At 40.2% G+C, this 11,059-nt stretch overlaps 1 long non-coding RNA gene across 1 annotated transcript; it reads left to right on the top strand.

Annotated features, from left to right (window-relative positions):
- The first annotated feature begins 2,905 nt into the window (after positions 1-2,905).
- On the top strand, positions 2,906-3,727 carry LOC137036103 (uncharacterized). Its single transcript, XR_010897140.1, has 3 exons — positions 2,906-3,001; positions 3,384-3,488; positions 3,599-3,727. It is a non-coding gene; the product is annotated as an uncharacterized lncRNA (long non-coding RNA).
- The last annotated feature ends 7,332 nt before the right edge of the window (positions 3,728-11,059 follow it).

Genomic DNA, 11,059 nt, shown 5'->3' with positions numbered 1-11,059 from the left:
AAAACTCAAAGTCCAATAAAATAAAACATAATCAATTCCCATGATGGCTAAGGGTAGACTGCCCTGCCTCCCAGCTAGTGCCATGGATTATTCTCACCTGTAATGGCAACTGCCTATCTAACATAATCCTTCAGTGCAAGAGGTTCCCTCCTGATCCTCTGAGGTCTATGTCCAGATTGTTCTCCCACTGACACACGTCCAGACAGCTCTTTAGACACATGGTCTGGTCCCATCCAGGCATCATCCATGTCTACACTCTGAGTTTGTGGTGAAACCCATCTCTTTACCAAGGAAACATGTCTCATGCGCTTCACACCATTTTTTTCCAGAATTACAGATGATCCTTTCCTCTCCACAACATGGTACGGCCCAGGCTCAAATGCAGTCGTCAACTTGTTCTGATTTGGTTGTTTGAGCAGAACACAATCACCTGCTTGGATCATGCTGTCCACTGCTGCTTGTCTTTTGTCAGCAGCCTGTCTACACTTTTCAACAAAATCTCTCTGTCGCACTGAAACATCTCCCACTGCAGATGAAACAATGCTGCTCACCTCTGGCAACTTATTACGGAGCTGACGACTGAACAATAACTCAGCAGGGCTTCGACCAGTAATAGAGGGTGAAGTGGAATGATAGGCCAGCAAAAATTTGTACATTTCCTTATGCCAATCTTTTCCTTCAGAATGAGCTGCCCGTATGGCTTGGCACAGTGTTCTGTTCTATCTTTCGACCTTGCCATTCACTTGAGGCCAGTATGGTGTGATGCGTCTGTGCTGAATTGCATGGAGTGCCAAGATTTCTTTGAAAGAAATTCCCCTGTAAATTGTGTGGCATTGTCAGAAACAATTGTCTCTGGAAATCCATAAGTGGCAAATATTCGAGTCAAACACTTGACAATGTTGCTACCCGTGATCCGACGAAGCACACTCAGCTCCACCCATCTTGAGTAATAGTCCATTATAACCAGCAAATGCTTGTCTGAAGGGAACGGGCCACAAGTATCAATGGCAATAATTTGCCACGGTTTCTCTGGCAATTCAGTATGTGTGATTGGAACAGGTCTGGGAGATGCCCAATTGATTTGGCATGCAGGGCAGGATCTGACTAGTTGCTCCACAGCTTTATTAATTCCTGGCTATCACACTTTCGTACGGAGGTGCTGTTTAGTTTTGACAATGCCCTGATGCCCCTCATGGGCCAACAATAGAATGCGGTAACTGGCTGCTTGAGGAATAATGATGCGATTTCCCTTTAGAATCAAATGACCAATGCATGACAGTTCAACTTTGATGCACATGTAATCAGGACTACACAAGCTCTAACAATTCTGCAAAATGCATTTCCTCACACTGCAATGTGTTTTGTCTGCTGCTGCAATTTCCTCTAATTCACGGGGTGTAGAATCTTTAGGAAGAGCATGTTTTGCAACAAAGTAAATGTGCTCATCGTCACCTTTTGCAACTGGAGGTGGGTTCACAGTTAGACAAGAAAGTGAGTCAGATGTTGTTCTGTGGGCCAGGCTTGTAAATTACTTTAAATTTGTAGGGATGTAGCCTTAAAGGCCAGTGCTCAATCCTGACAGGTGGTTTCGACTTTGGTGAGTAAATCACCTCCAATGGCTTGTGGTCAGTTATCACTGAAAATTCTTTGCCGTACAAGAACACATGGAACTTCTCGCAGGCCCACATTATGTCAAGTTGTCACCTTTATTTATATAGCGCTTTTTACAATGCAGATTGTGTCAAAGCAGCTTTACAGTGATAACTGGTAAATAATTTTGGCTGCACAGCAGCTCTTAAAGAATAGTGTCAATGCAGGCAGATCAAAGCACTGTTGAATATCAAATGTCAAATGGCAAGCGCTTCTCTTTCATTCTGAGAATACTGCCTTTCCACATCTGTCAAAGCACAGCTGGCATAGCAGACTGGCTTGTATGCACCATCAGCTTGTGCTTGGGTCAGGATCGCACCAAGCCCTACTGGACTAGCATCTACGATCACCTGTTTGTCTGCCTCCTGGCTGTAATAAGAGTGCCTTGAAGGCTGCCTCTTGTTCTTTCCCCCATGGCCATGTACATGTTGACCTAGTGAGACGACTCATAGGTTCAGCAATAGTGGCCAGGTTGGCAATGAATCAAACACAATAATTAACCAAGCCAAGGAAACTCCTCACCTCAGTGGCATTCTCTGGCTGTCGAGTTTTTTGCACTGCCTCCACTTTAGACTGTGCTGCCCCAAATCCATTCTTTGAAAGCACATGGCCCATGAATTCCATCTCAGTCATCCTGAAGACACACTTATCTTTGTTTAGTGTCAGCTGCTTCTCTTTCAATCGTTTCAGTACTTGATGTAAGCGTGCATCATGCTCCTGCACAGTCTTTCCAAATACCACAATGTCATCCGAGATGTTGTGGACTCCATCAATGCCCTGCAAAATTACATTACATTGGCGAATTACAGGTTGCTACATTTCAGGAGCAGAAGAGATTTCGAACATGACTCTCTTATACCTCCATAGGCCAGTGTGTGTTACAAATGTAGTCAATGCTCGTGATTCGGGTTCCAGTTGAATTTGGTGAGGGATCTCTTTCAGCAAGTCTCCCTCACTGACATGCGATTTACACCTTTAGCTAGTCCTGCACCCCCACCATTGTCACAGAGTCAGTTTCCACCACGGTCACAGAAAGATCATCGTCACCGGATCTCCACACTCTGCCCACTCGTTCCCAATCACCCGAATTCTAATCAGCGACCCCTGTCCCTCATCACACGAGCACTATAAAAGACTCTCACTTTCCTCACCTCAGTGTCTGGTCTTGTTTTCACTTACCTGGACTCCTTGCCCTTCTGATGTCTCCGTGTTCCAGCCTGCTGCCTCTTCCACCTTGGCTGCTGCGTCCTGCATCCAGCCTGCTCCCTCGTCCACCCAGCCTGCTGCCTCGTCCACCTTGGCTGCTGCCTCCTACACGCCAGGTGTCTCAGCATCTTCCGAGGAGTCTGTGGTATGTAAATACCATGTTACAAATTCAGATCTATATCAATGCTGGATTGCTTATGATGTCTTAAATAAATGAAGCCACCGTGCTACCATGTTGGTATTCCCTAGTATTCACTCAAATTCTATTGAACTAAGAGGAAATCTGGAGATCTGATTTTACTGAGAAAATATTACTTAACAAGTCAGAATTGTATATCTTGCTGAAATGTACCCGTTCCAACCATCTTAAATATTTAAATGGTTATTTGTTTAATGTCTTGAAAGAAGTTTTTTACTTGTTACAGCAGGACAACAAAAAGACATCAAGGAATATGTATATTTGTATTTGTGTTTTATCCCACTTCACCATCCTCATAATGTTGCTCATCTCTGTTTTTTTCGTTCAGGCTTTGGAAAGCTCTGGTTTGCCAGGCATGGACAGAGTCGACAGCCTTGCAGAGTATCTTGTGGAGCTTAGGAACCAGCCCTCTCTGGCCCTCACCAACCAGCAGGTCAGGATCATTCAACTTTCTCTACTTTCCCTCTTTGACCTGTCATACATTAACATTTGCACATGTTTTGTTTTCTCATTTGCTGTGTATCATATGCTCTTTCTGCTTAGGTGAGCAATATTGTTGCTCTTTGGCAGAACCTGCTGGACTATGATAAGCAGAGGGTGGTGTTTGCTGCCAGATACCGGAGCAAGCTGGACACAGGGAGGTTCAGGTCCCCCAAGAAGAGGCAGGAGTTCACTCCAGGGGTGGAGAGTGTGAAGAGGCACGCACTCACCACCACTGCCCCACTTGCCCAGTGGCCAGATTGTTGTCGCCTGATTCAGACAATTTTTGTCAGGCTCTGTGCCATTCATAAGAGTCCCAAGAAGAAGGGGACTGGCACAGTGTCCAGATGGGACCTCATCCTCGGGGACTACAGGAAAATCAGGCAGCGCATTCTGGCCAATGCGGCTGTTATGCAGCAGATCAACCTGCAGCTGGTGGACGTGAACCACACCACCTTGGTTCAGTGGCACAACAAGAGGGTAAAAAGACAGGACAGTGCAGTACTGATGCAAGGGCTGCAACTGCCAAGCCAGTTGTCTGTGGCGGCTGACCCTCTACTCCCTGCCAATGTGCGCCCCCCATCTGCACCCCCCCATTCAGGTCCGGCTCACCAATACCACCTGCCCAGTAGCACTGTGGGCCAGGCACAGGTGAAGAGGAAGAGGAACATCACTTCAGCCCCAGCTGAGAAACCACAAACCCAGCGGCAACTCTTCCCTGCTCCACCCCCAGGTGCTCAACTGGTTATGCTGACACCAATGGCCTCACAGGGACTCACAGGGCCTGTTCTGGTTGCTGCTCCACAGGCTCTCGGGGTCAGCCTTTCCTCTGCCCCTCCTGCTCCTGCAGCTGCTCCACCAGTTCAAAAACTGATGCCAGTGGCGACACAGGGACTCACAGGGCCTGTCCTGGTTGCTGCTCCACAGGCTCTCAGGGTCAGCCTGTCCTCTGCCCCTCCTGCTCCTGCTCCGCCAGTTCGAAAACTGACCCGTCATGTGCCGCACAACACATGTAAGAAATGCGGGCAGTTTAGGACAGCTGAGACTGGGCATAGCCAATATAAAGGTGTGGTTTACTGCCCCTCCATCGAGACAGTGGTTGGAGGAAATTAAAAAAAAAGAAATAAAAAACTCTCATTTATGTGCATAGTTCTTTTTCTTTTCTTTTTTTTTTTTTTTTGCACTTGCAAAGACTTATGAAGAGCCATGGACACTGGAGAATTTTACTTGTATATAGTTCTGAGTTTTTCTGTTCTTTTGCACTGGTAAATAATGCATAAAAGTCATTGACATTGTAAATATTCTTTATGTGTATAGTTGTTTTTTTCTGTTCTTTTGCACTTGCAAAAAAAGCACGAGCCATGGACATTTTTTAAGTTTTATTTTATGTGTATAGTTCTGCTTTCTGTTTTGTTTTGTAAAACAATTAAAATGTGAAGAAACAAGGAATTAATAAATGATTGGCCATGTATGATTAACAATAAAAGTTTGGTTATGATTAAATAACTATCTCTTTGTGTGTTTTCCTTTGCTATAGCATCATAGTGTAAGCATATATTTTATCATAGCATAGGCACTTGTAAAAAATGTTATAATGTCAGGATACTTTCAAAAATGAATGGACTGACTATTAATATATTTTTTATAAAACAACTGGAGCAGAAATACATTTAAAGCTAGAAGTGCACAAAATCCCTTTCTTCTCCTTTTTTCTCCTTTTTTTCCTCTTTTTCCCTTCTTCCCCCTTCTTCCCTCTCCTTCCATTCCCGTTCGGCTGTTAACCAAAAGTGTCTCTTCTCTTCTTGTCTTCAGTCTATGTACTACCTGTTAAAGAGAAAGGACTCAGTATCTGTCATCAACGTGCGTTTCATGTTTTTTTTGCACAACCTGCAAAAATTGCTCGATGCCATTGTTGCTTCTGCAAACCGCTGATCAATGCTACAAACCAATACAAACTAAACTGCAAAGTACGTCACCCGGTTTGTTGATGTGATTGGTTGAAGTACTATCCAATTGCGTGAATAATTCTCGTTGATCTCGCCTCTTGTGCAGTAGGAAATACATAGCAAACTCCCCAAACTCCTTCAATTTTAAATTGAGCTTGGTCTGGTGATAGCCAGACAAGGGCAGCGTACCAGATTAATTTACTATGTGCCTACCGATGTTGAAGTTAGGCCCCTCTGGTGTCACAACTGAATTACTTCTCCTTTAGAAAGTTATATATAATGAAATCTATAGTAACTTGTGAATAACGTGTATATGAATAAACTTTTAGAATGAATAAAACTCTGGTGGAAGTAACAAAATGTAACGAATTTAATTAAACAATAAAAGGAGCACTGTAAAAAATAAAATGACCCTTTGTTCAGCAAACAGTTTTTTTTTTTTTTTAAGTTACAGATAATATGAATTGTGAATATTGTGAGTCTATGTAAAAATGCATGTTAGTCCAACAATATGTTGCAAAATGTTATAGCAACATCATTAACCAAGTTGAATGAACAAACATTTTTTAATTGAATTGCGCGCGCATGCATCTACGGGGTTTCCCTTCTCATTATCAGCATCGCCACGTTTTCTTGCTGCCATTTTGGATTTGGAGCGGGGAGAAACAGGTTTCAGGTGAGTAATTAACGTTAATTAATTTTAGGCACTTGAAATGAAAAGTGGACATGAGTTGTTTTTCTTCTTTTTTTTTTTTTTTTTTTTTTACAAACAACATCTGTCAGTGATGCAAATATGTTTGCGCAGTGGGTGCATAGTTTTCATAAAGACTTATTGTGGCAGGTATTTATCATTTTCATCTTAAAATGATAGGCTAAGTTATAATGTTGACATATACTAATATTTATCTTTGAAATTTAAAATGAGATGTAACGTTAAATATGTTGCAATTGAATATGAACCAGTGATTCGGAATCAATAAAGCAATCCAATCAGGACCTTGAAGCAAATTAAATATTAACGTTAACTTACGCTGTTATATTAGCGTACATAATTAAAATATGGTTTCAGCAAAAAATGTCCGAAGTTAATATTGAAGGCTTTTTGTTAGGCTATTGTTAGTCCAGGTTAAGTCTCAATGTGGTGCTATTGTGATGTTTAAGGTGGTTGCACTCAGTATTAACAAATGTAAAGATATTTTTCATAATGTTAAACCAGATTTTTATAATAATGTTATCCAGTCTGTGGCCAGTTACCGTTAGTGGTAGTCGAGACACAGATGTACGCTGTACATCAATACTGATTCTAGAACCGTCTGCTTTGTGCTCTCGCTGTACTTTGACGTCATACGCTGTTCAAGTCTGCGCAGCGCTGTATGCATATAATGTATATTCAATCTATCCATCATATCTGTGTCCTTGTCGACGTCACACGAAACCCACGTCGTAATCGACCTCTTTCCAAAGTCTGGAAAAAGCAGTTTACATTAACAACTTCGAGATAAAATTAGACTATCCAACTATCACGTGGGTTTGTTGTGTGTGACCGAAGCGCCATTTGGAAGGCATTGTAAGTTCACTGACTACGCAATAGATGAGACTAACTGTTACTCGCGAAAAGAAGTCGAATTTGTTTGTCCAGCTTCGTACTTAAACTCGTAAACTCTTTTTTTTTTTTTTTAATGGTATTTACATGTGAACAATTAACAAAACTATAAATCTGCTGAAACCTATAAATATTTCACCAATGACTGGGTACAGGATTTATTTACATTTTTACCAAACTGTAATTTTCTGTACGTTTTTCTCTGAAGCATGCTGTTTTCCAAGGTGAACAGACTGTTATTTGCTGTACTTGCTTAAATATCAGTTTATAAAATGTACTGACATTGACTTAAAGTACTCATTTGATAATATATTTTGTCTGTCTGTATCAATGCACACTATTTTAGTTAGCACTTTTGTAATTAGTTGTCACCAAATGACTACTATGTCTTAAGCAGTAAACCTTAACCCATTTTGATTTCCATAGTGAATGTAAGACAATAAAGAACATTAATACATATTTACATAATTAACATAATACATTATTATTTCTGCATCAAATAAAAGGTATAATGAAATCGAAAAAAAAAAAATGTATAAAATAAATATATAAATTGGAACAACATCATTATCATGTTTGACATTAGTTAAAAATGCTGAAGAATATTACCATTTTAAGTGCAAATATGTTTTGAAATAAGGTTGTAACTCATTCATTTTTCTATTTTCCTGGATTATAAAAATACTTAATGCAGTGTAAAAACTGCAAATTCAGCAGTTCGAGTGAAGACGTCCTTCTAAAGCACTATCGGCTGCATCACCCAAGCATTTCCAGCTGGCCTTGTATTCATACGGGGTGTGTTTGTGTCTTCAGGACAGCAGGTGCTTTAAAATCCCACCTATCTAAATCACACCAAAACCGTTACAGAGTCAGTCAAGAACTTTCAACAATAAGTTGTGAACTTTGTGAATTCCAAGAGATTTGCAGTGAGAAACATTTCTTCATTCACCTTGGAAATCATCTTAAACGAAAAGAAACAATTAATTGTCCCTTTAAAGGATGTGGATTTAAAACAAACAATCGGCCAACGTTCAGCTCTCATAGAAGCAGAATACACAGAAAGCATACACTAAAAGACTTTAGAACTGCAATACAGACGGTCTTCGAGAGGATTGATAATGAAGTGCCATCTATCTTAAAGATCTCTTCAGAAGTCGAAATTGGAGATGATGATAGAATACAGTTTGATGAAGATGTAAATAGTCAAACACTTGAACAAAAAATTGGATCTCTTTTTTTGTGTATGCAGACTGTGTTCCATGTTTCAAAAGATGCTAATCAGAAAATAATTGAGGAACTTAAAAGTATTTTGTTGTTCTCCAAATCTCAGGCCCTTCATAGTGTAGAATCAGTTCTCACAAAGCACAACGCTAATGTTGAAAGTAACATTGTCAAAGAAATTGCAGATTCAGTGTGTTTGACAAATCCACTTTAACCGCAATATCTGCAAAGGGTATTTTGTCTACTGACTACAGAAGAACTCTGTATTTCAAACAACACTTTCCTTTAATAGAACCTACAGAATATCTTTATGAACATACCCAGAAAGAATCCTTTGTTTATGTGCCAGACATTCAGGTACTTGAAACTCTGCTAAGTTTACCATGTTTTTTGGATAAAGTTAAATTTACAAACGAACATTTAGCTGGACAGTACAATTCGTTTCAAGATGGGAAGTACTACAGGGAGAATGTGTTTGTTGCAGAAGAAGAGGTTGTTCTGAGTTTGGCCTTTTATATAGATGAGTTTGAAGTTTGCAACCCATTAGGCACATCCAGAAAAATTCATAAAATTACTGCTGTCTACTGGATGATCTTAAATTTACCTGCAAAGTGGAGATCTACTTTAACATCAGTTCAGTTAGCTGTTTTAGGAAGGAGTGTTGATGTTAAAAAATTTGGCTATGACAAATTATTGGAACCTTTGATAAAAGATTTGAAAGCTTTGGAGCAAAATGGTGTGTTTGTGGAGACTTTTGGTCATTATGTGAAGCCAACTGTTTTCTGTGTATGTGCAGATAATCTCGGAGCCCACAGTCTTGCAGGCTACCAGGAAAACTTTAATGTTGAAAAGTTCTGTCGGTTCTGTTTGATAAGTCGTGATCAAATAGCAACTGTTAAGGCTAGTGATTTCCCTCTGAGGACTGTTGAAGAGCACAATTCATTTGTGGAACAGCTTAAAGGGTTACTTCAGGATTTAGCATTAAGCTTTGTATTAGTAGAATACCACTAGTATTTTCGAATTAGCGTGCTTTCCCCCTTCATATCAGCCCGAGATGAGAGATTTATGCATTTTTATTCTGTAAAAAAGCCTCCGATGACGCAAAAATCGTCATTTTGCGTCATCGGAGGCTTTTTTGGCAAGAGGCTTAAAACTACAGCCAGTAATAGCAGGTAGTTCCACATTTTTTCACCACGCCCATACATATGCACGTTTGAGGTTACTCACGGACATAGATCAGGCCAGGCTGTTCGTCCTCTGGGAAAGTGAATATAGATGGTATCGCAGTGTCCTTCAGAATGGGTCTCTTCATTGCAAAGATATTTGGTTCGTAGTCCTCGTGCATGAAATGGAGACTACACATTCTGCGTTTTTTAGGTTTTCTCTAACGGTGTCATCTCCAAACTTCGGGTGTTTGATGGCCCGCAGCCACTGTTTACATCACTCCAAATCTTTAACTTAATCGGAAAATTATGGAAACGTACTTGTCCTTTCCTGGTTTTGGGTGTACATCCAAACAAACAAAGCAATTTAGCACCATTTTGCTGTAAATGTATGAACTAACTCACAATTTATTTGTTTGAATTTTCCTGAATGCCGCCTGTAACCGATAGGCGTGGTTTGGGCGTGGCCTCACAAGGGCAGCAAAACAAGTGCATTCTGGGAGTTGTTGTCTTTCATCCACATTAGTCAAAAATACATTTTCTGCCTTTTCTCAGTCTAGAAAGCTCCAAATTCAAAAATTATTTCACATTTCTACTACATAAATGACCAATTTTAAATACACATTCATCTTTCCAGGGGTGAAGTACCCCTTTAAGCAGAGTGACACCCTGCAGAGTGTTAATGGTGTAAAGAGTGAGTGTTCATTAAGCAAACAGAGAAACTTTCATCCAGTTAGTGGGTTTCCCCCAGACATTTTACATGATTTTTTTGAAGGGGTCATACCTGTGGAATTATCTTTGTGTCTCAGAGATTTGATCTCAAAGGGTTACATTACTCTTGAAGGATTAAATCACTCAATAAAAACATTCCCTTACAAGTACTCTGACAAGGTCAACAAACCAAAGGCAATTCTAAAATCAGGCCTAGTTAAAGGATCAATTGGGGGTAATGGTCATGAAAATTGGTGTTTGTTGTGCTTACTTCCTTTAATGATTTGGGATTGCATCCCAGAACACGAGCCATCATGGGAAATATTAATGGATCTAAAAGAAATTGTAGAAATTGTCCTATCACACAGTCTCTCTGAAGAAACTCTGTGTTACTTGTCATGTAAATTGGCAGATCACCGCTTGCTTCTGACTTCCTCGTTTCCAGACTTCAAATTAAAGCCAAAGCAGTTCATTGACCACTACCCACAACTGACAAAATGCTTTGGACCTTTGGTGAACTTGTGGACTATGCGATATGAGTCAAAGCACTCATTCGTTAAGAATGTAGCACGTGATATTCACAATGTGAAAAATTTGCTGCTTACTCTTTCTGTTAAACATCAGCAAATTATCGCCTATCATTTGAATACCCAAAGCCTTTTGAAATCAGAGTTATATGTTGAAAAAGTGGATGTGGTTAAAATATCACTGTTAGATGCAAAACTGAAATGTGCTTATACAAAGAAAGTTTCCTCATGTGTACACTGTGTCACTGTCCAAAAATGTGTGTCTGTATGGAACTCAATATGCTAAGGACATGATTATATCTGCTGGACAATGCAATGGACAGCCTAAGTTCTTCAAGATAGAGCACATGTTG

This window comes from Chanodichthys erythropterus, chromosome 14 (assembly GCF_024489055.1).
Source record: "Chanodichthys erythropterus isolate Z2021 chromosome 14, ASM2448905v1, whole genome shotgun sequence".
In the NCBI taxonomy this organism is placed as follows: domain Eukaryota; kingdom Metazoa; phylum Chordata; class Actinopteri; order Cypriniformes; family Xenocyprididae; genus Chanodichthys; species Chanodichthys erythropterus.
This window is presented reverse-complemented; position numbering and strand designations above follow the sequence as displayed.